This window comes from Rhipicephalus microplus, chromosome 2 (genome assembly GCF_043290135.1).
Source record: "Rhipicephalus microplus isolate Deutch F79 chromosome 2, USDA_Rmic, whole genome shotgun sequence".
Lineage (NCBI taxonomy): Eukaryota > Metazoa > Arthropoda > Arachnida > Ixodida > Ixodidae > Rhipicephalus > Rhipicephalus microplus.
In genome coordinates this window covers 224,840,510-224,866,627 of record NC_134701.1, presented here as the reverse complement: position 1 = coordinate 224,866,627, position 26,118 = coordinate 224,840,510, and the positions used below count along the sequence as shown (strand labels likewise).

The 26,118-nt window shown below is 44.0% G+C and overlaps 1 protein-coding gene across 2 annotated transcripts in view; it reads right to left on the bottom strand.

Moving 5' to 3' along the window:
- LOC119170372 (uncharacterized) overlaps positions 1 to 26,118 on the bottom strand; it is a 127,227-nt gene that overhangs the window by 67,708 nt on the left and 33,401 nt on the right. The window contains exon 1 of one of the 2 annotated variants that reach the window (XM_075876478.1): positions 16,192 to 16,433. The exons of the other annotated variant lie outside the window; for it this stretch is intronic. The gene's annotated coding sequence lies outside the window, so the exon portion shown is untranslated. Of the gene's footprint in view, positions 1 to 16,191; positions 16,434 to 26,118 lie in introns of those variants that run through there. 2 annotated transcript variants of the gene reach the window in all.

The window sequence follows — 26,118 nt, the reverse complement described above, 5'->3', positions numbered from 1 at the left end:
TCCAATTTTCGAAATGTAACTGTAACGAGTTTATTTTGCATTTAAGAAACTTGTAACGGGAACTTGTTCCAAAATTGGGAAGGAACGAGGAACGAGTTTCTGTTCCTGTTTTTGAGAAACGTAAACAACACTGCATCATATTCGTGTGTTACTATTTTTTGCCCATTTACATATCGCCAGCCGCGTCTTAAATTACTTCTTCTTCAATTATAATTTTTTTATTCTAATGTACCAATGGACACGGCAAGAAAAAAAAACACAAGCGGTGTCTATGTTGTCTCATTCTGTTTTCTTGCATCCGAGTTTACGCGCCTTATTTTTTTACGAAGTCTCCTTGCCAATCAGCCCTAGTTTATTTCACTATGATCTCTTTCTATGTTGTTGCTAACAGGGACTAACCGACAATGTGCTCTGAAGGTTAAGACATGTACACATCAACGCCTTGAAGTCAACAAGACGTCGACCACGGCTGGTAATGCCGTCGTTGATAAAAGGACGTGCTCCAAGTAAAACTGGACAGACAGCTCCTACACTAAAGTCGTGAAAATGACATGTGGAGGGCCTGAAGCAACGGACTATGTAGTATCATCACATTCAGTGTCAGGCGCAGAATTTATGAGGAGACGAAATAGAACAAAACACACATGATGGGTTTGAAGCCGAATATGTCACACCAATATAGCCGAAATGGTTAGATCATTTGATCTAACGTTAGGACCAGTTGTGCCTCCTACAGCAGTTTTCTTCGTGTTTGCAGATAAGGTCACGATGCCTGGTTCTCCATAAAACTAGCAATTTTCTAATGTACAATATGATGCAAGTCGAGAAAAGTTCGAGTTACTGGTCTTAAACCTAAAGCTTGTCTGCGAAGACCGCTACGAGTGGGTGTTCTGTTTTATTGCTAAGCCTTCGGTGTATAAGCTCTAGTCCTTGACGTCATGATGCCGTAAACTAGGCGCACACTCTTAATCAGGTTCTGGTTAAATGCTAGCTACATCTGGGAAACAAAACCAAGAAATGTTCCATTATGTGGCTCTATCCAGTACTTGAAGCGGCACCTGATGAATGTATGAAAGATAAGTGCACGTAGGTTATCAAGATAGGATGAGCAACGACTCATCGCGACGAGGAAACGCGTTGATTATTTGATCTGATCAGTTATAATGCAAAGAAAACATTCTTGCGTGTAGGACAAAAGTACAGGAAACATTGAAGACAATAGTAAAGGGCTCCGCTGTGTTATCCTGAGAAAATCAGGTCAAAATATACTACGCGGTGCCATGCCCTTTAATTCTGTTTGTCCTCGGCTCCAAAGTGCTTCTCCTGTTTCAATGCCAATATACCCGGCACTGAACATTAAGTTTTTCATCCGGTATCATGCGCTTTGGTATGTGTTCTTAACCACATTGCACTGTCTTGTTCCCGCTCTTTTTCGTAAACCGACAAGGTTCTCTGCATGGTATCCTACGCATCATTATTGTTGTGTTCCGAGTGTGTTTCGCGTGTACTCACCCTATAGCGGGAGCGGATTCGTGAACGCGGTTATGGCCGATACGGAACAGACGTTAAACGCTAAACGCCGTTAGGAAGCAAATTACGAGGCGCATGCAACCGAAATTGCAGTACATGCAGTTGTGCAGAAAAAAAAAAAACACCGTCAGAAAGTGAGCCCTGGAAGCCAGAATGCCCAGAATGATTCTGCAGACTGCAGTCAGATCGTTACTCCCCTTTTTGGCCACAGGCTCTCGCACCCAGACACAGTGGGTCTCTCCTTCTCTTTTTCCACTTTTTACGACCCTCCAAAACAGCAATCCACTGTTCGAAGAGTCCACTCTAGTGCCTCTTTCCAAACTCAGGTAATCTTTTCTCGAACTCACTGAAGCGTTTATTGAATCTACTTTATCGCTCTTGAACTAGTGTATAGACAGTATACGTGAAACAGGGTTCACCAAGGAAGTGAACTGAACCCATAGAGGCTCTTTGAAAACTACTGCATGACCACATGCGAGGCGGAAGAACAATCTTGTAGGGCTGAAAACTAATCTAGATTTTTTTGTAGTTGTCGAATGCTAAAACCGTTTTTTTTACTTCGAGTAGGGAAGGAGGAAATAACCATTGCTACTTTTTGTTTCTATACTCTAATCCCAGGCGGTTTTATTAGTATGATCGGAGAAATAGTCCAACATATTTGCAGAGAACTGAGATCAATCTATTTTTGTAGTATTCAGATATATTAGGACAACACATGGCTAAATGATCCACAAACAGGCGTTGTGTTAAGCCAACGTTTGAACAAGCGGACTTGCCTTCCTCAAGGCAGGAGCAGAACTGATTTTCCGAGCGCTAGCATGTCAAACACATGTCCTAACATGCTCTTTTATGTCCTAACAAAGCTGGGAAGGGATACGCGTGTGTGAGAAAGTGGGGGAGGAGGGGCTATGAAGAATAATATGAGCAAAAAAGAAACAGGTACTCCGTGAATAAAAATATGGCAGATCCCACGTACAGTGGGAATCGATGATATGCGAAGCACGAATGAGGAACGTTGATATGTCACTTTAAAATCAGCACAATGTTTTGAGGTGGAGGTAAATGATGCCATACTTGACTTACTTATCATAATTATTATGTTTGGATGTGTCGCTTACCTTAGTCGTCTATTCACGTCACGTGATATCAAGTTATCGTGATATCGGAGCGAAGTATCGTGATATGTGGAGCTAGCAAAACGGCCGCGAACATGCTATGAGAGCGGTATGTTGTCATGTTCTTACATGACGCGCGTGTCAGGATTATCATATTTGCACCAGTCTTATACTTTCATCATCCATTGACGTCACGTAACACCAAATTAGCAAAACGAGCGGAGTTAGGAGTTAGCAAAACGAGCGCGAGCGCATGATGAAGGGCCCAATATACTCCATTGTAGCGTTGACGCGCGTGCATGCTGGGCACAGCGACGCAACGTTGACAAAACGCAAGCAGTCTAGATATAGTCTGGCGCCAGGTGCGACCAGCGTTCGTCGGCGCGGCCCCACGGCAGCCGGCGCGAAATGCGACATGCTGCATTCCGCGCCGATTTGTTACCCAGACAAAGGTCCCTAGTTTACTCTAGGGACCGTAACTCAGACAACACTGCGTCTCCCTCTTTTCGTGACGGAGGGACGCTGGACGCGATTGAACGCGCATGCTTCAAAGCACCGCAGCACGGCGCGCACCTGCGAATGTATGGCAGGACCGCCGCCTGGCGTAGCAACGCCGGCGTGACGCGACAAAATAAACACTGGTGAGCACGCGCACCACGTCACGTCGAAATGTATTGGCGCCTTTACTGTGGTATGTAGTCATGTTCTCACATGACACGCATCTCATCATTATGTTTGCGCCTGTCACATACCTGCGTCATCCATTGATGTCACGTAATACAAAATTTGGCATATGTCAAGCTAACGAAACGGCCGCGAGCGCATCATGAGTGTAGAATGTTGTCATGTTCAATGACACACATGCCATGATTATGATGTTTGGTGGTGTCATTTACCTATGACGTCCGTTCGCGTCGCGTAATACCGAGTTTGGTACATGTGAAGCTAGCGAAACGGCCGCGAGCACATCATGAGCGTAGTATGTAGCCATGTTACATGACACGCATCTGATGATTATCATGTTTGCACCAGTCACATACCTTCGTCATTCATTCACGTACCGTAATACCAAATTTTGTATATGTGACGCTAGCGAAACGGCCGTGCGCGCATCATGAGCGTGGCATGTAGTCATGGTGTTACATGACACGCATGTCATGATTTTCATGTTAGGATCAGTCGCTTGTGTTCGGCATGCAATCATGTCACATCATATCAGTTTTGCAACATGCCATGTGAACGAATCCACCGAAAGAAGTGCAGCACCATGAAATGTATGTTATGACATTCATGACACACATGTCATGATTTTCATGTTATGGATTGTCAAATATGCTCTTCATAAAGTCATGTTATGCCATACCATGTGTGGTATCGATACCACTAATGAAACAGCCAGGAGAGCTAAAAGTCGTAGGTGGCTAGATAGATAAATAGATAGATAGATAGATAGATAGATAGATAGATAGATAGATAGATAGATAGATAGATAGATAGATAGATAGATAGATAGATAGATAGATAGATAGATAGATAGATACGCTTAAAGTCACCAAAGCTCGCTAAGAAATGCTTCGTATTTAAAAGAAAATAAAGAAGCGGTGGGGAGGTGACGACACACACGTGTTGCGGAGTCCTGTTTGTCGAACTGGTTGCCAGAATTTTATAATCGCATGTTTGAAAATCCTGGACTCGGGGCTTAACTCGTCGTGGTTACACGAACTTACACAGCCTACATGTATTCTACCCCACAGCATACAGAGATATAGGTCCGTGGTGTGGTGCCACACGAGCTCTGTTTCACATCACGTGGGAGTGTACACACCACAACATGAACAACACAGAGGAACAATGGGAGGCACTGCTGTCCAGCTCGGCTATTGCTGATCAGCGCTGACTGGTCCAACAGATAGAGATGATGGCTAGGGCCAGTGGAGGCTTGGAATAGGGGCCCGAGCATTTGGAATGCTCCGCGTTATGCGCAAATAAAGTTTTCTCCCTCTCAGGGGTTCTTTTTGTGTAGGCACCATACCGAATTGATTCAGGAGTCCTTTTAGAAACGTTTATGCCTACTGGCTGGAGTGTATTGAACTTGCCGATAAGGTTCGAATCTTTATAGTTTCTATCTCTTGCGGACCCGATGTTCGAGTGGAGAATGTACAGTTTGAGAGCATCGAAGCTGTGTCCTGCTACATTAAAATGCTGTGATACTGCCTTCAGTAATTTTTTTTTTACTCTGTCCGCGCGATGACCGTTTGATCTAACATTAAGAGGCTGTCCTGTTTCACCAGTGTACATTTATGACAATATGAACATGTTCCAGGTAAGACTAGATTTTATATAATGCGCATAATCGCTCCCTGTGCTTTTAGCTATCATATTATCTTGAGGGTGTTTGCAAGCCTGCATTTTGGACGGGAGCACTTGGGCAGTAGAATGGAAGTTTACTTTTGCGCGCACTAACATGGGCTTAAAATTACTGTATCGCCGATACACGACCTTTGGTACTTCGAGAAACGCTTTCCTAAAGCGCTCATTATTTGCAATTATTGAATAATACTGATGAATTATATTATTTATATCTGGAAGCGCATTTGAGTAATTGGGGATATATGCTGGCAGCTGGTTTGGTTGTGCTATGAATTTTTTTTTAGCTAGTGTTGTTTTCCTACCTAGTTTACATGCTTCGTTGTAAACCTTGATGAAATTGTCTCGTTCGTAAATTCTTTCAACTAATGTTTCCTTTAGGTGACTTATGTAGTGGACATATTCACCATCGTTGCAACAGATTCTTTTTATACGCCTCACTTGGCCGACAAAAATTCTTGTTTGGAGTTTCACGGGTGGCAACAGTTGCATCTAGGTATTGTTGACTCTCTGTCACTTTGTTGGTTTGTTGGCTGTCTGGCACAATCCCTGTTTGCGCGTCATCGCAAGCTTGCATCTTCCCCTCCCACCGTTACGTGACTAAATATAGCGCACATTCCTAGTCAGAAGCAGCAGCATGCTGAAGACGCCATGACTTCATGTCAAATTGTCAATCAGTGCATCAGTGTGCTTGAACAAAGCTTTAAAAGTGATTAGAGAGGCCCTATTTTCTGAGCAAGTGGCTGTTCAGTAATTCAATTCGAAGTTCTTTGGGAGTCGAAATATATTCTTGTGTGTGCGTGTTTTTTTTTTGTTTTCATTTTAAATGGTGCAGTGCCTCAGTTTTTGTTTTCTACTTTCGCCATGCATCGTCTCAATAAGATCAGGCCCCGCCCAATTTTAAACTTCAAGTTTAGTTATAATTGAAATGCACCGAAGTGCACAATTAGGGATGTTCGTTGGTGAAGTAGCTTGGGATACCTAAACATGATGCTAATCCTCGATAGCGCGCCGCTTGCGGGGAGCATTATGAACCTTCGAAGCATTGCTGCGGCCGGACTGGAGTGCGCGTTTAATACAGCCCCAGTGCGGCAGTTTGTTAGTGCATTGTATTTCTCAATTTTGTGAAGGTATTAACATTCTGGTTTCCAAAGATTCACTTTTAGTTAAAGGGCTTCATATTCCGCCCTCCTGCGCGAGAAAAATTCGCCAGGTGCAGCACTTGCAAATGCATTAGAACGTGCAGCACAATCAAAGCAAAAGCTGGAAACTTTTTTTGGGACAACTACTACAAGTACATCTGCATAGCACCTACTACGCCACAAATCACTACAATTTTAGTAAAGTAGGAGATCACTTTCTATCCCATTATTGGTTATTCTTCGAAGAAGCGCGGTACCCGCTGGACACCTGGAAGGCGTTATACACACTTGGTTGATGCTTTGTTGATACAGTTGTCTCCGACCACTACTCGTGGTAAAAATAGAAGGAACATAATACACTTAATAAATGCCTTATAGCTATCTTTGCCACTTACAACACGAGATGAAAATGCGCAACGCCGCATCGTACGGAGCTATACAGTAAAATGTGCTGAAACTACGGTTTGATTGCATGAAATATCTACAGGGAGATTCTAACTTCTCATTTCTACAATGAGAAGTTAGAAATGTACACTTGGCTTTTTGCCTGATATGCTACTCCATTAAGTGGAGTCATGCGCTATCACAAGCAGGATCTGAACGCAATACGTATGCCCTCATAGAAGCGTGCATCCGTGACTGTCCCTTAACTACGCAGGTGCTTTTCTCAAAACTCTGCTTCTCGTTGCTAGGCCATAGCACCAACAAAAATACGACAAATAAATAAAACGTGTGCATGAAATAAAAACGACATCAAGCAGCACATTTTTTATCGACAACTTCCGCATGTAAAAATTGAAGCGCTGCAAGTCACTCGAATCGTGTGAGTTGACTCAAAGAGATAGTTTTTTCAACAATCGAAGCGTCGTGCATTATTACTTGAACAAGCGCTATATGTGCCTAGACATTCAGTTGCCTCCACTCACGCTTTTTGTACCCGTGTGTGCCCGCGCCCTTGTCTTTGTTGTCCCAGCTGCGATCTGCTCCAACAGCGACAGAGCCACAGCCGAGAGCGCGACGCGGTATACATTAGGTAGCCTTGTGGAGCAGATCGATGTTTCAATGAATGAGGGTAATGAAGTTCTATTGCCAAGCAAGGCCCAGTTTATAAACAAACTAATTAAAGAACGTCTGCATCGAACGGATGTTTACGAAGTGAAGGAAAGAAAACTTTTGTGCAGTTTTGGAATAGAGGTCAGTATCACGGAATCGCACTGTTCTCACGCAAAGCGTGAGTTGAGTTGACGCTGTAAAATATTCTTTCTTCGCCGGAAGCATGTCGCCAACAGTGCTTTTGCGTCGTGGGCATATCGTTGTTCGCGTTTAAACAGTGGATGTGGTAAATAACCGTTATAAGTAATCTTCTGAAGACATTGTACATTTCATCTTTCAAGGTGGCGGACTCGTCTTATACAGCCTAAGAAAGAAAGGACACCTTTTACACATGTGAGAATCACATTGACACACTTTAGGAGAGCCGTGCTTTGACTCCCTTTTAGGCAGTCGTGCGTTCCACGACTATTCCAAAGAGAGTCAACGTGACTCTACAAAGAGGGTGTTACACACTGTCACATGTGTAAAATAATAATAACAACAACAACAACAACAAAAACAACAACAACAACAACAACAACAACAATAATAATAATAATAATAATAATAATAATAATAATAATAATAATAATAATAATATGCAGAGATTTACGTACCATAACCACAATAGGAATGAATATGAGAGACGCTGTTGGTGAGGGCAGCTGAAATTTCAACCACCTGGTGTTATTTAATGTGCACTCACATCGCACAGTAAACAGGCTTCTGCCAATGCACCTCCATCCAAATGCGACTGCCTGATGCAGGATCGAACCTGCGACCTTCGGGTAAGCAGCCGTGTCACGAAGCCGCTGATTCATTGAGGTGAACAGCACGTGTATAAAGTAGAAGTCATGGTTCTTAGTGGACGGATCTATGTGTGAGAAATATTCGCAATTTTGAAAGAGTTAAAAACGTGTTTTATTGTGAATCACGGCTATGAAAACTCTGGAATCAGTCAAAAGGCTGCAGTTCCCGAACAGAATTTGTTTCTCTTTTCTTGTCACATTTTCATCCCTAACCCTATCCAGAAGTCTACTGACATAAACTGGACTCATAAAGAGCTTTTGAAACGCTTCGTGTTCAAATACGACAGTGTGGTGTCTTTTCAACCTTCACTACTCTTCTTATAGGTGCTATTTCTTCATAAAACACATTCATAACACATTCATAAAACTAGGTCAGCACCAGGCTGCGAACGTATGGCGTGCTTTTTGGATGCACACTGCTGTCTCCGCTTGCAAAGTCCAACGCACAAAACGAAGTGAACTCTAAAAGAGTTGAATGTTGGGTGAGTTGGTGTTTTGACATGGAAGCCATCGCAAGCGGCGCAACTAAACATGAACAGACAAGCACAGGCACGCACTATTGAAGAAGTTTATCCACGGAAGATCCATACCTTTATATATCAACACGCTGCGGAGGCACACCATCCCAACAACCGAGAAAATTGAGACAAGGCGCGAGACAAATTAAATTTCAGCATTTTAAAATGACATAGTAGTCTCGCTCACGCACTCGTCACTTTTTTTTAACGAATAATGCTTCTAGCGTTTCGCGAGCCATTTTTTCCTCTAGTTCTCCCTAAGACTTTTGCGAATTGGAATCGTGGTTCTCAATGAGAGCACATCGTGCAGTGTTCAAGGAGGTGATTTCTGTTCTTCTTATTCAGATTTCTTTCGTGTTCTCTGAGATGGTCTCAGGTGTTTCGATGTGTTCCCTGGGTTCGTCATTGAGGCAGTGCCCCCACTGGCCGATGTAGACCTTGTTGCAGGACAAATGAAGCTCGTACACGACGTCGTTGGCACACTTCACAAAACGCTTCTCATTGTTCTTCAGGCAGCACTCCCCCCCCCCCCCGCCTTTTTTTTTCGCTCCACAAAGGTGGTGCCCCGGCTAAGCAGAGCGAGCTTCCTTACCGAGAAAACTAACGAAAGTGGAATCAGTTGATAGCGTGTGATTATCACGCCACACAAGTCATAGTGTGCGTGCGCACGTTAAAGAACCCCAGGTGGTCGAAATTTCCGGAGCCCTCCACTACGGCGTCTCTCATAATCATAGAGTGGTTTTGGGACGTTAAACCCCACAAATCAAATCAATCATTAGTGTGCGTGCGACTGCATGCCAAAGAAAGGTGAGAGGCAATTCGCCATTCGTAACCCTGATATATGGGCCAAATCAATAGCTTATTTTCCCATGACGTCATGTGAACAGGCTGCTGACGTCAAGAGTCATGTCAAAAAAGACGAGAAACGTCAGAATAGCGCGCTTATTATTTGCTCTTTCAGAGGTTGTTCAGGGACCCTTCAACCACCTTTCCTTTTTTGCCTTTCTTTACTTGTGTTTCTTTTCCCTCTTATTTCACCCTTTCTCATGTCCGTCGTTTTTCTCACCAGACTTTTTCAGTATATGCTAGCATCACGTTCCCGGTGATGCCATCGTAAAATAAGGACACTTCATCAAGGTGCAGCATGAACACGAGACGACAACACAATATATAAGGACAACAGAACAGTCTGCTTAAGCCAACAGAGCAGATAAATGGTGTTTGTTGCGAAAAAAGGGCACTGTTTCGTAAGGCAGAGTGCGGTAAAACCTCTATCGTCCCTTTATAAAGACGCATCACTCAAATTCTACAACTATATCAGCGTAATATTCCTTTCGCCGAAGCAGGCGTGCCTCAGAACTGCAACTGACTAACGTGCAACTTTGAGCGAACTACTCGCACAAACTCAGGGTGGTGCCAATTTCATATTTCATATATGACGTCACTGTACGAAGTTATTCTCCTGCACCTTTCTCGTTTCGTTGATGGTGGATCTGTTTAGGGCGAGCATTGTCCAATAATCAAGATAGGAAGACAAAAGGATAAGGCAAAAGTGATAATCATGAACCGGCACGCACTAATTTTTCCTCTTTGGCTTCGCGCCTAGAACACGTCTGCTGATTTCTTCAGCGTGACCTGTAATAACTCTGATGGGTGAGAAAGAGAGCACAGAGAAAGAAAAAAGAGTGAAATTTTCAGCGTCAAGTTATTACGAGACGGAGTTTGAACTCACGATTCGAAGGCGAGTGTCTTAAACACTCGGGTGTAGTATAACAAGAGTATGGAAAATGATTGCGAGGGTGAGATGAAGAGGACTGAGTAGCTGAGAGTAAAACATGGCTTAGAAAGGAAAATAAACATAAAAAAAGAGAAATGCAGAAAGCGAAAGAAGAAAAATTTGGCAGATCCCTCGTATACCTGGGAATCGACGTTATGCGAAGCATGCGGAGAGAAGGTGACCGTGTTGCAATTTTTTTATTGTGTGACACGCCATGAAATGACGCTAAATGTATGTACAAACGTTGCGTGCACAGACATATGTTGAATAGTTGCAGATGCTTATACAACCAGCTCTTTGCACTTGCGCAACTATGTCAACTGGAACATACGTATTAGCAACACCAGAAACTGATATCAAGCGCTGGCCCCACCGCGGTGGTCTAGTGGCTAAGGTACTCAGCTGCTGACCCGCAGGGCGCGGGTTCCAATGCCGGCTGCGGCGGAGGCGGAAATGTAGGCCCGTGTGCTCAGATTTGGGTGCACGTTAAAGAACCCCAGGTGGTCTAAATTTCCGGAGCCCTCCACTACGGCGTCTCTCATAATCATATAGTGGTTTTGGGATGTTAAACCCCACATATCAATCTATCAATGATATGAAGAGCTGATGCTCTCGAGGATGCTGGCCCTCAACACTGCCACATAAATCAACTTTAGCGCATGACAACTAACCACAATTGACGTTAAACCGACGTGACGGATGTATGAAAAAAAGCACGCGTGTAATGTTTATAAAATTGGGTAGGCAGTACTGCAACCAATATTGACGTTTCATGAAAATTAACGTCTCTTTGAAAAGCAGTTCTAAGACCAGGCGTAGCTCTTTGGTAAAATGCTTCATTGCCACGCAGAATTCTTGGGTGCGATTCCAGCTGCGACCCTTACATTTATTCTTTGCATTTGTTGGGTTGACGCTACCAATTTCGGTTATTTCTCAACGCTCACACGTTAAAATTGACCATGTGTGTTCCTAAATAGATACAAAGTGTCAATCACCTGGGGCACATACCCGGATACCAGCGGCACATATCAACCCACGGCTATGTGCCACTGTCTCGCGGGACGTGTTTCACGACGTACGTGACGATATTGTGAGATTATTGAGGTCTTGAGCAGCGCGTCATATTCGTCAAACCCTCTTACCCTTCCATGCTAATTTTAGTTCACGCCAAGTTAAGGGGTGACCACGAGAGCATCCAAACGTAAGCGAATAGATAGATAGATAGATAGATAGATAGATAGATAGATAGATAGATAGATAGATAGATAGATAGATAGATAGATAGATAGATAGATAGATAGATAGATAGATAGATAGATAGATAGATAGATAGATAGATACGCTCAAAGTTGCTGAAGTTCGCTAAGAAAGGCTTCGCATTTAAAAGAATGAAAGAAAGGGAGAGGATGAAAACGACAGAACGAAGAGAAAGCAAAAGAGAAATGTACGGATGGCAAGAGATAAAATAAATAATGGAAATTAACTGAGACGCAAAGACACGAAATAAATAGGAAAAGGAGAAAACAAACGAAAGAGGAGAAGGACAGTAAGACAAAGAAAGCTAAAGAGAAGTGAAGAAGGCTTCTCAACTCCGCATTACTTTATTTGTTCACCAATTCTTTTTTTTTAGTTATCTCAACGTATTCGGATGATAAAACAGTTTTGTTTCGAAGCTAAAGTACCGTCGGCTTCATGGTCGATCCCGCGCGGGGAGTTACGCCAGGCATCTAGGGGCAACTAACCGACCAAACTTCTGCAGACTTGGCTGCCCTAGTACGAGGCTGCCTCAAGTTTCTTTTACTAGCAACAGGCCCAATGTTCGAATGTTTTATGTCCGATTACAGTTTGCCATTTGTCAACGGGCTTCGGTAAGACTATAGACACAGCATTGAAATTAGCAGAAATTTTGCTTTAGAAGCAATGTTGGAGTATAACTTATTTGTGTTAATTGTGGTAAATACGTTTTCTTCCTAGTATTGTTAGTTTCACAAGCATCGGCTCTTAGCTGCGTGTCTGGGCTTCTATGAAGACATATGTAACGTGTAGGTGTTCTTACAGATTGCCATCGCCGATTGGTACATTAGGACGAACTCGGATGGTAGGTATTTTACTGCGAAGCTGTCTAGGCCTTGGCAAAAGAGAAATTCGTCCGTACATATGCGCGCGAAACATCGTCATGCGTCTGTGCCACAGAAATTGGCAAGCAACACATTAAACACCATTGATCCGTTAAAAATGAAGTTCTCCGCAGGAAAAAAAGAACATATGGGCCATAGAAATGAGGTCAATTGCAAAACTCACACCGTTTAACTGACTATTAAACGAGTACGGATTAAGAAAACACACTTTATAAGAATTGTGAAAGACTTTAATGAGCCCTCCAATTTAATGAGCCCTTCACCGGAGGCACACGTATCAGCTTTGCTGGTTAGCTATTTTTGCAGAGCAATTTCGTGGTGATTTTTTACTTTGTGCACACTATAGATTCTTTTTTTCATTCATGGAGCACTCGGTTGAGAATGCGAAAATGAGTCAAGTTGTTAGCGGCTCACGTAACAGGATGGCATATGCAATTATTCGGCGCTTGTGTTCATGTACACTCTGTGTTATTTTTTTTACTCCATTGCGCGGATTCATAACGACACGCATTTAAGTACTGCTCAGAGAAAGCTGATACGGCACGTTAAAAAACCCCAGGTGGTCAACATTTTCAGAGCCATTCTCTATGGCGTCTTTCATAATCATATGTTGATTTTGGGGCGTTAAACCCCACATGTTCAGAAAGCCGATACAATAACACTCGCATAACCATTGCATGACGTCCGCTATTTGTTCAAGCTTAAACCACGTACCCGTTCGCAAGCCAACACCGACCGTGCTACGCATAATGAGTGCCTGCTTTCTCGAGCGATTAGCATCCGTCGATTTCCAAGCGAAATACGTATCGATTCTATCTGAAATACAAATCTCATGAAAACGCAGGTGCAACATCCTACACCGTCTCCTAAAGGTACACCGCGGTGCTTGCGATCTTACCATTGTCTGAACGGGCGCGCTAGCGATATGCTAAGAATTTTTCTTAGCGGTGGTTTAGCCGAATCTCCATTGTTAGACGCAGGTAATGCGCAGCGGGAACAGCCTGTAACTTGTTTCTTCTGCACTTATCAATGTGAGCAAGAATCCCAATAGTAGGGTAAAAACTTGCCTTCTGTTACGCGCTAGTTTGTGTTCCAGGGCGGATGGCGTGGTTTATGGCGTAGCGTTGCTCATAGGGAGAACCATTCCGTGGCTACAGTAAACCCGGTGGACCCACAAATACATCGCTGTGCTGAACGCGTTGTGTTTTTATCGTGTTTGTGTTGCACTTAGTTTGTGCTTCTGGTTTGTGACATCGTTTGTGTAATAAGTAAAAAAAGGAAATAAGAAAATGAAAAAAAACGACAGAAACCAGTGTCTAGTTTCCTATTGTTTTTATTCTCATTCTCTGAATCTGTTTTTTTAATAAACTTTCTTCCTTTCATATCTTTTGTTTCTTTTTTGTAAGCAATAGTGAAGTTATAGTCCATATGAGAATATCTGTTTTTTTACCCATCTCTTAGAGTGGGTATGAGTCATAAATTTTAGGCTACAAACAAACAAACAAACAACAAAAAAAGAAACCAGCCATTAGTAATTGGGGCAATACTTTAGTATGAGTCACAGCGAATGGCTTAGTGAATGAATGTGAAAACTACTGCCGAGTTCGAAATGACAAAATGTGTTCGTTTGTTAAGCGTTTTAATGCAAGCCAGCAATCTTGTATATGACACACGCCACGGTTATCTATAGTGGCTAGGGCACTCGGTTGCTGACGCGCAGGCCGCGCGAGTGAATCCCGACCACGGCGGTCGAATTTTTTATGGAGTGAAAAATGCATGTTAAAAAAGCTCAGGTGGTCGAAATTTCCGGAGTCCTCCACTAAAGCGTCTCTCTTGTGAGATGGTTATTTTGTGACGTCAAACCCCAACAATTATTATAGTATAATCTCACATGATACGTCTAGCAGCACAAGTGGCTGCCGTTGACTCTTCTGACCTCTTGAAAAAAAAGAAGTAAATGTTTCATGAAAAGAACAAAGAACAAATTATCTGTGAATATCACGCCTTTGGCCTGCTGTGTACTTTTACTCCACCCTAGAGTAAGGGCAAATTAGAGAGACCAAGACAGGCAGGCAGATAACAGGAGACTACGCTGTGCTATTCAGTGAAATGCTCTGCATGCGTCACGTTGGCCGATGTGGTAGATGCTCGGTACTCCCTGTGACTAGGATTCTTCGCATAACTCATGCTCTAGAGACGGGCCTCTAACCCTGTCTCAGCAAAGTATACAACGAAGTTTTTAATATTTTTTGGGTATAAATGACACGTTTCAAAGCGTCCAAAACTCCCACCCGCGAACGCAGGTTGGCGAAAAAAAAAGTGAAACTCGCTCAGACTCGCCCAAGAAGTATATTTTACGTTTTTGATTCACTCGGACTTTGACTCAACAAAACTTTCCGGAACAGGACACCCTCGGACTCGCACTCGGGAAATTTTTTTCAACCGGACCTGTCCAGACTCAAACTCACGCTTAAATCTGAGTCTGAGAGAGTACGAGTGAGTCTACTCGTGAGTGAGTTCGCCGACCTATGACCGCGAAACGGACCTGTGGCCTAGATAATCTGCCACGCCGCTAACTGTCCTATGCTAAGCCGAATATGGAGGGCACACGCACAGGACGTAGTGCATGTGAACACTGGCGATAAGTACACGCAACAGTTCTTGTTGTATCTTACGAGCGGCTCGGCTACTGACGAATACTTAAGAATTTCTTTGGCAATAGAGGCTCTTAACTTTTCAGGTGAAAGCCGAAACCAAGAAGAGATGAGCAAGGTATATTAATGTAAAAAAAATATTCGCAAGGTCGCCGCAAGATCATGAGATCCCTATGGTTTAAGAGTGCATAAACGTGGCAGCAAATGCATGAAACGTTTATATCAGCCAGCCGAATTCACTAATAATAGATTGAATCAAACAGCACTGGACGCTGGACGACGAAAGAAAGAAAGGTGATTGCACCGTCGCTTGTCCCGCGCTGTTCCCGTCTTAAGTACCAACCGGCTCAGTTTTATGCACTTCTGCAGTTTACCAGTGATGTTGCATACTACGCCGAAAAAATTCCGCTTCAGAGATATGAAAATTTCCTATTTAGGGGGTTTTTCCCTGCAAACATTGACGAAATTCCCAGCATCTTTCCTTGCACAATGGTACCGATTCGCGCCCTCATCCATGCATACACATGCTACAAATAAACGCGCCTCATGTACTGGCGACTTTTGAAATTATAACTAGCCCCTTCACTGCCACACTAAAAAAGCATGCCTTTATAATTTCCTGTACTGTTATTACACTGCACATTGCGAGCATTAAGTCTAACATCAGTATTGAACTAGAAGTCGGTACGCGTACATATCACAAACAAATATCAAAGACTATGCTTGCGTGGTGCATGTGCCAGAACCGATTACAGCAGGGGAAGACGCACTGTGACCGCTAATTATCTGTCGTCATAGAATAATTTAACCATTCCTGAAATTCCCAGCAATATCACGAAGTATCGCTTTTTGCCTTTGGCTCAGAATGACAGGTGAAAATTTACAGAAAAAAAGGAAAAATGCCTGCATGAAACATCACTGCAGTTCATAATTCGATCAGTGTTATTGACACTTGCTCGTCGTAATCACTGCGCATAACTTGAGCATTAGGACTTTATCGTAATGATCCGTTTTTGGATCATTATAACAGAATAAGCATTCACACTCACCTCGCACGCATTACTGCAGCGAAGAGGCAATCCTTGAAGGCCTAGCCAACAGCGCAAGAAAACATTAATCGTTCTTCCACGGGCCGAATTCTCCTCGCTAGGTTTTTTTTCAAAAGCATTCGCGAGACATGAAAACCACAGCCACTGCCCCCGGCTGCGTCTTTCGTATCTTGCGGGCACAACGGGCAGTGAAATCCTAAAGGCGCTGCAATATCCTAGCAGAGCGACGGTAACCAGCCTGGGACAGCCAGTGGGGAGGGGGGGGGGGTACGACCGACCTTGACTTTTCTGTTAGCATAACGTTCAGACACGGCCGGAGCCGAGGGAAAGGCGAGGGAGTGTAACAAGGGAGACAAGATTACGGACGACTTCCGGAACGGAAGCGACCGGTGGAGCCCAGACAGCGTACAGTGTGAGGGAAGCGGCCTAGGTAGGGCACCTGCGTCGCCGGAATGATAAATGGCACGTCTTCCTTCGGCGATTGGCTTCAGGCGACTTCCTGCATTTTCTATACCACAAAGACCAGAAGAATGAAGACCCGTATTTACGGCTCTCTGAACTACGCCATACGATCACTAAGTAAAGATTTGATGTGTTCATTTTTGAAGATAGAGGCTTTCTTAAAACAGAGCTGTTATGAATGAGGTAAGCCGTGTGTCGTAGATATAAAATTATCATGATAACTAACCAACACGTGCTCAGTCACCACCGAAGCATTCTGTACAGATGGTGAACACGAGAAGCTCGAAGTGGCACCCGTTGTCAAGGAGGGCTTATTTAAGGTTACCTCAATTATAGGTTACATCTGTACATAAATCTTGATCGGTGTTTCTCACCCACGTATTCCCATTTGTAAATGTTTGGTGCACGACGTGTTATGTTAGTGGGACTTGCCACATTTCTACTGCACATGCGCTCACAAGAAGCCTTTACACAGAGCTGTCATGGTTGAAGGCGGTCGTGTGTCGTAGATCACTTCCCAAGCATTCCGTACAGGTGGGTAACAATTGAGAAGCTGAAAAAAAAATCCAGAAGCTCTAGTAGGATCCTGTCTTGCACGAGTAATCCCTATATTCAGGAACGTCTCTTCACTCGGCACTCCCACTTCACTTGAAAACACCAATGGCAGGTCCACCTTCCCGCAGAAATGTTCACTGCATATGAGCGATAGCCCGCATAACTTCATGAGAACCACTGCGTCATTTTAGTGGAGCGGCAGCGCTGTGCTCAGCTCGGCCAAGCAAAGGCTAGAACTCCAGTGGAGGCTTGTTTCAGAATACGGGGGTCAGTGAAAGCTGCGCAGATTTTTAAAAGAATCCTACGAATGCTTAATTTACACTCCAGAAGTGAAGCCATTATGAGATCGTAGCAGGGGCCCTGCCTGAAATATTTTTCGGGGTGCTCAACCACCTATTTTGTATGTTCGTGCGTGTGTTCGTATGTGAGTGCGCAATATGCATACACAAAAAAGAATTTGGGTGAGGGCGGGAGGAGGGGCTGGAGTTGTAGAAAGATAGGGTGGAGTTTTATTATACATGTTTACATCAAGGGTCATAAGTGTGTATTTTCACGAGATAAGTAGCCATTCACAACTGTCGTACACCTTCAAGCACCAATCTCTGATGCTTCGTCGAATCACTTGCCAAAACCTTCAAATTTATGAACCGAACTAACATACGAGAGAGAGAAAATTTAAAACAAACAAGCAGACACCAAACCTAAGCAACTTGGTGCACGAGAACACAATATTTTATTGGTAACTGTAAGTGGCGCTGATTAAATTAAAGTGTTGATATAAATGACATAGTGTTGCAGTAGTGCTACCTTTTGTTCGCATCTGTCCAGTTTTCGTCATCGTTTTCTTGCAAAGAAGAACAAATCCCAGAAAAAAATTATGTCTGATTGATTAATATGTAGCGTTTAACGTCCCAAAAGCACCTCATGATTACGAGAGTCACCGTAGTGGAGGGCTCCAAAAAGTTTGACGACCTGGGCTTCTTTGACGTGTGTCCAAATCTGAGCACACGGGCCTACAGCATCTTCACCTCCATCGAAAATGCAGCCGCCGCAGCCAATTATTCAGGCTTGAATAAAGGGGACATGTTTTAAGCGAAATTTTGAATAACAGGAGATTCTACAAAATTACGAAACATCGAGCATGTAGCACTCTGGGCAAATTACAAAGAACATCTGAACGCCCAAATTTGAAAACATGATGCTTGGACAACGGCGAAAAACCAAGCTAGAAATCGAGGCCTAATGACACTGCTTTTACTGCACCAGAAATACACAGAGCAGTACATATTTACACTAACGGCTCAATACCCATCCGAAGTTCATCGGCACCAGTGATTCTCCCGACCAGAGGTGTAAGTGTAAGCTTTAGGAACGACCACTCAGCAACATCAATGGCTCCGGAACTCGCAGATCTTCGTACTTCGTGCAGCTCACAACACGATTACACTTCGTGCAACTCGAAGAGCTGAGCGAAGTGTGAACGTGTTGCGGTGATTTCAAATACCAACTGGACGCCACCAAAGAGAGGCCACTCTGTTATACCACTTATGGCTAAGAGTGGCTTTCACGAAGCCATATTCGTTTCGGGTAAGAATGGCTGACAAAGCTCTTTGCGACGTCTGCGGTATCGAGGTGACTTTTCAGCATATCTTCGGTGACGGTCCTCACTACGCTTTGCGGATACGATCTCTCTCATTCGCTATCGCTTGTTTTCACAACAGAATGATGACACTAAAATTCTTTTCGAATGCCTCCCGGAAAACTAATCGAGAATCAAAGCAACGACGGCATTGTTGAAATTCTGGAGGACAACACAATTAACGAGAACTAACAGACAACGATGCCAAGGGAAGTATAGGGGATGTTGTAGGGATAACAGACTTGCACGAGCAGCTGCAGACTCTTAATAATGTATATCGCCCGGTGAGACGTTTTGTGTGTGCGTGCGAGCTCCCACTCTCTTTCTCTTCCCTTTCCTTGTCTTTAAAGCTTCTTCACCCCTTTCCTCTGTGCAGGGTAGCATGCCAAACTGGTTAACATCCCTGCTTTTCCCCTCTCTCGTTTTTCTTCCTTCCTTTAACGCACAAAAATAATCTACGTGTACCAACCATTCTTGAGTGCTGTCTTTTTTATATTGCTGGGCCATATAGATAGCACCCGACAACAACAACTGAATATTATTTTTATGTGAGGGCCTTGTGCTATTTATTCTGGAAACGTATGTGGCTTTGCGGACACTTTTGTGCAATTCATCTCTTTCACAACACTGTACGAGTCCCTCCAGTGACTGCTTCGCGAGCATGTAAAATATTTCGGGCTCTATTTTTCCATGCAAGGTTCTTTCTAAAAGTTGTAAACTTTGTGTCGTGCTCCATTTCTCCTTATTGTAAACCTTTTTTACGCTTTTATATACGCGTGTTTTGAGAAAAGGTAGTCGGTGCCTGTAAAAACACTGAAATGCCCTGCAAAGCTTAGTAAGCAAGAAAAGAAGCTAGATAAAACGGAGTGACAAGAGTAAAATTCTAAAGACAACTTGGTTTTCTCTCGACAGAAGCGTATCTTTGTTGTATTTTTAAAATATTTTACCAACATCTTTTAAAGATAACGTTAGTACAACAGCTGACAAACAAACTGAAAAAAAAAAGCACTCAAAAAGTGAAAAATTAACGAGTATCGTAAAAAAAACCTAATATACTACTTCTACCATCACTCACACGACTTTTCATTGCTATGCATGGTCACATCGCAGGGACGGCGGAGGAAGATATAGCTTAAATACTTACAGATCCAATGTATGTGAGGTGCAGCATTCAAGTATAGAAGTAGTCATTATTATGAGCCCTCTAATTGACCAGATAAGCCTCTTCAAAACTGGGTAACGTATACGACTAATACTGCCTTTTTTTTTGTAAAAAAAATATATGTGTGCATAATGAGATGAGGCGTAGGGATACGAGGGAACACTTGGTCGCCAAAGCGACCATTCTATATCTTAGAAATTGAAGCCGCATATTTTCGGAGCCTTTCACTCGCACGCTGTCTGCGTCTGGATTTTATGACTGCGCGCACTTGTCGCTGGTCGTCGCTATTTTCTGCTTCCCGACTCGTTCCAATTACGCGACCAACAGCGTCCATATTCCCCTTACCTAGTTGGAGGATATGCGTGCAGCAGGCATGTATTCCGTAGTTTTCGCTGAACCGTTATTACGAGCATAAGGCGAAAAGAAATGTCCATGCTTCGAGACGCCCACACAGGCTCTTGTAAGGTCGTTACAGCATACACCGAACAATAACTTTTATGTATCTATGGAAGAAACATGCTGTTACCACAAATATAAGTACCACTTACGCCTACAATCTTGCGCGTTACTGCACACGGTGATGAATACTCATCTGCGGCTGCGAGAACCGAAGCTGCGCGTGCGATATTTACAGTAGGAGTTTTTCCAAAGGTTTCTCGGTTTTCACCTGCGACGTTCCGGTCGTTTCCGGCGCTATAACGGAGATTGTCGCTGCTTAACGAGCGCTAAAAACGATAGTGCCGTATTTCTTCGACGTCAACAGCATCTACGTGAACCCACTTTCTTCGCGAGATGGTTAAAATAAAAACATTACAGTAATGAGAGAATAAACGAAGTCTGGAATGAAATCGCCCCTCTCACACGAGCAAGTTCACAAATGCGCTGTTTGGACCAGTGCGCCTTTTTCAAGTAAGGCTAAAACGAATTGCCAGTGTGTACGTATATGCACATATACATTCGCTTAGGGCCTCATAATCCGAACAAATAAGCCTCCCCCGCTCCACCTACTCCGACCTGCCACGCATAGGGAAAGTTATAGGAGGACGAAGACAAAAAATAAGAAGAGAGAGGAGGACATGGTAAGCTGATACAAAAAGAGACACGCAATGCGCATGAAAATTGCAACAAAGACAAGCACTTCGTCGAAAAAAACAGCGTCGTTATCTCTTCAGGGCGGCTGTAGCCAAATGATCAACGTCCCTCATTCGTTGCAGTTCAAAAGAGTTGCTCGTACACCGACACGCGAGGCGGCGGCATACGCTCGTACTGTCACGAATGCACGGCACACACACCCGAGCCACGGAAGAAGAAGAATAATAAACGTTTCCGACGGTGCTCTGAAGTTAAAGGAGTGAGTCGAGCTCTGAGCACGTTCGGTCTCCGAGTTCCTTTTATTTGGGGACCCCGATGAAGGTTCGCGAGAGCTACTGCGGCGCACGTGACGGTTTACGGGCCATTTATTTCGCTTCGCTCGTTGCGTACAATTTTTTTTTTTTTGCAGCGGTCGTTTCTGCTGCTGCGGTGCTCTCCAAGTGGAGCGCGTGCTTGCACGCCGAAGCGACCCTACGCGCTCTTGCGTCGGCACTGCATGCTAAGGGCCCTTACGTTTGACGTCGCTTGTAAATAAGTGCAGAGACGAACATTGCCATGTGCGGGACAGTTATTGTTTCCGAGACCGTCCCACTCTACCCCGCTCGTATCGACTTGTGAATTGTGGTTCGCTAATCGCGACCCTTCAACGGTTTCGCGCGAAATCTTTTCCTCTGTTCAGCATGAAGTGCTCCCCTTTTTTTCCCATATTAATCCGTCTTTTTCAGAATATATATTTTTGAATGTTGAATAGAAGCATCCGGGAAATTTCGTGCTGAACGACACATGAGCCACGTTTTCAACCAGAGAAACAGTGCTAGACGAACGCCAAAATGTGCAGGGCGTAGGAGCGCGGGGCAATGAGTATAGCATGTTCCAGTGCCAAAACGATGCAATACAGAGTAAAACCATCTTGATGTCCTCGCGAGTTAAGCGCCTAGTAATGCATATTTTCACGTTATTCTTGAATTGGACTGCAGGTAAGGAGTTATATTACATTTTTCTCCTTGAAGCATCTACGTCATGGCGTGGCGTTTAGCTCCAGCTGTGTCTTAACTGTTTCCTCGTGGTCAGCAGGGTCTTGAGGTGCTGACTTGGTCGAATCCTATAGATTACATCTGTGTTAAAGTTTAAAAAAACTGGGCTACATCTGTGGAAACATGTCTGCTGCTCCGAAGTTCACTAAATTAGCACAAAACACTGATTCTTCTAATCCTATAATGTGCTACTTCTGTATGAAACCCGTATAAACAGTGCGAAGATAGGCTTATTAAATCGGTACAACAGAAGCCTATTTGTTTCATTTGTCGTCGCCTCGACTGAAACATCTGCCTTTTCGAAATTTACCCTGCAGCTTCTTTCAAGAAGACGGCACATATAATTTCTGAAGCTTTTGTACCCCTATAAAAAAACCCCTTCGATTCCCTATGATCCCTCTCTTTTAATACCTGCTTGCCTTTCTTCAACTAAAGCTTATCGTGCCTCAAACATTGCACCAATTCATCCACTCGCTAACACTTTCAAATACGATTTGTTTCCCCGAACACTGAAATTCGTTACCCACCGAGGTTCATTTCTTACCAGTTAATCAAGTTTTGAAAGCCCTCGCTGATGTGTCGTTTTTTTCATCATCATCAGCAGCAGCCTCACTACGCTTACTGCAGGACAAAGGCCTCTCCCATGTACCGCCAGTCAACTCGGTCCTGTTTTGCCACTGTCACTTTAAACCCGCTAATTTCCTAATATCATCTGCCCACTAAACTTCTGTCTCCTCCCCACACACTTGCCTTATCTGGGAATCCAGTCAGTTATCCTTAATGAGCAGCAGTCATCCTGCCTATACGTGCTACCAGACTGGTATATGTCCTTTCTTCTTCTTGATCACAGCTATGATATCCTCAGCCCCGGTTTGTTTCATCACCCCGTCTGTTCTATTCTTGTTCATTGAGGCTACCCCTATTATTTTCCTTTCCATAGCTCGATGCGTCGTCCTCAATTTAAGCTGAATCCTCTTTGTAAGCCTCCAGGTTTCTGCTCCGTAGGTAAGTACCATCAAAATGCAACTGGTATAAACCTTCCTCTTGAGCGATAGTGATAATCTACCTATCATGATGTCATAATGCTTCCCGACTGTGCCACCCCCCCTCATTCTTATTATTTTATGTACTTCAATCTCGTGGGCCGGCTCCGCGGTTACTACCTGTCCTAAGTAGACGTACTCTCTTACAATTCCAAGTGCACTGCTATCTATTTCGAAGCGCTGTTCTCTCCCGAGGGTGTTGTAACTTACTTCTGTTTTCTTCGGATTGATTTTGAGACCTACCTTTATGCTCTCCTTATATAATTCACTGCGTCTCTCATAACCATATGGTGGTTTTGGGACGTTCAACCCCACATATCAATCAATCAATTGTGTCATTCACCAATCATGAATTACAATTCGTCTCCTGAGTTACTCAGCAATGCAATGTCATCGGCAAAGCGCATGTTACTAAGGTACTCTCCATTGACTCTCATCTCTAACTCTTCTCATTCTAGGCATCTGAAAACCTCCTGTAAGCACGTGGTAAATAGCTTTGGAAAGTTAGTACATCCTTTTCTTACATCCTGCTTTATTAGGATTCGTTCCCTTTTTTCATGGAGCATAATGGTGGCAGTTGTTCTTACAGGATGTTTACACATGCTTCGTTGACACCCTGATCCTGCAGTGTCTGCATAACGGCTGATATCTCTACTGAGTCAAATGCCTTCTCGTAATTTATGAAGGCTATATATAGTGTCTGGGTGTATTCTGAGCATTTTTCTATCGTCTGATTCATATTATATGAATGTGGTCGATTGTTCAGTAACCTGTTCGAAATTATACTTGATCCGTTAGCTGAATGAGTTCTTATGTTGCCTGAATTCTGTTGGAAACCGCCTGTGTATACAGTTTGCCCGCCGTGGTGGTCTAGTGGCGAAGGTACTCGGCTGCTGACCCGCAGGTCGCGGGATCGAATCCCGGCTGCGGCTGCTGCATTTCCGATGGAGGTGAAAATGCTTGAGGCCCATGTGTTTATATTTAGGCGCACGTTAAAGAACAGCAGGCGGTCGAAATTTCCGGAGTCTCCCACTAGGCGCTTCTCATAATCATATGGTGTTTTCCCATTATTATCATTATATTTTAAATAGCTTGTATACGACGGAGAGCAAGGTGATTGGCTTGTAATTTTTCAAGTCCTTGCCATCCTCTTTTTTGTGAAGTAAGATGATGTTGCCACTGTTTCATGATTCTATGGTTCTGGTACCCTCCCCGTCAGAAGACACTTCGTAAATAGGGTATACTACTTTTTCTACCATATTCTGTCCTCCGTCTTTCAGCCGATATGATGTTACCTGTTCCTCTTTTCAATCTTCCCAAGGCTTGTAAGTCTGAGGTACCATCACCCAAGACGCGTGTCATAGCCTGAACTCGGGCACGTCGACGACCGGCGTGGCGGGAGGGATTCATATTGCGTGGAATCGGAGGCACTTTGATGAGTGCGCGTCTTTGGTGATGGTACCTCAGACTTACAAGTACTTTACACTGATGCAGCACGCTACCCAGAGAAGTCAGCCATGTGTTTAGCCGTGACAGATGACACAGAAGCCCTTGTGGCGTCTGCCACACTTCGCACTACAGACAGTGGTCTGGCAGAGAAGGGAGCTCTCGCTCTGGCAATTGTTCATGCTACGACACTGTCACATGACTCCCCTGTCACTATTGTAACAGATTCACAAGCTGCTTGCCGTGCTTTCGCTCAAGGACTTGTGGCTGCACATACATACAATATCCTCTCTTCTGTCTCACCGTCCGCATTACGTCCTGTGCGTATCGTCTGGACTCCTGGACACGCCTCTCTCCATGGTAATGAACGCGTTCATGCGGTTGCCCGAGAGCTGACCGGCCGGGCTCCATTGGAAGAGCTGTCCAATCCAGACGACGCATCGACAGAACCACTAAACTACAACGCTACGCTGGAGTACTACCGACAGAGCCGTTATAGATATCGTCCCCCTCATCCTTCACTCAACAGAGCAGATGCTGTCGCTTGGCGGCAACTACAGACCAATTCATTTCCTTGCCTTTATATGCTAAATCGCTTTCATCCGACTCTCTACCCCTCCTACGGCCCCTTCTGTGGATCCGTACCGATGGTGTACCACTCCACGTGGGAATGCTCTGACCCACAGGGCGTTCCTCCCATTCCCAATCTCACCCCTTCCTCTTGGGAGTCTGCACTGCTCAGCTTACGCCGGCAGGAACAGCAGCAGCTGGTCCAGCGGGCTCGCAGGGTCGCGCAAGGCAATGGAGTCCTGCACTGAGGGCCCCACCCAAAGAAGGCTCAGTGTGCATTTGTTATTGATAAATGTTTATTCTCTCTCTCTTCCCAAGGCTTTCCTGACTTCTTCTGTCATTACTGGTGGGATGTCATCTGGCTTACTGCGTGTTCTTAGATTGTCGCCGCGGTTGTTCCGGCTACTGTACAGATCTCACTAAAACTCCCCCGCTACTTCAGCTATCCTATCCATATTGGTAGCTACTTTCCCTTCCTTGTCCCTTAGTGCATAGATGTGGTCTTCGCCTATCCCAAGTTTCCTCTTCACTACTTTGACGCTCCTCTGTTTTTAGAGCATCTTTGAGTTTATTCATGTTATACCTTCTTAGGGCGGATTACCGTACGCTTAATTATCAACTTCAAAAGCTCTGTTAGTTCTATTTTGTCTGTTGTGTTGGAGGCTTTCATATTTTGATGTTTCTTAATGACGTTCTTCGTCTCCTGGGACAGCTTTCATGTGCCCGAATAAATAAACCATTTTGGTATCATAAAGAGAGAATCAGTCATCTTTACTGAAACAGAACAACGAGGCATTTTGTTATGATTTTTCAGGATGTTTATCGCCTGCTCTGAAGCTCACATTTCGTCCTCCATTACTGCCTCGCTAAAGATAATGATATTAATAATGAAGAGTTCCTGCTATTTCCTTGGGGTTTTTTACG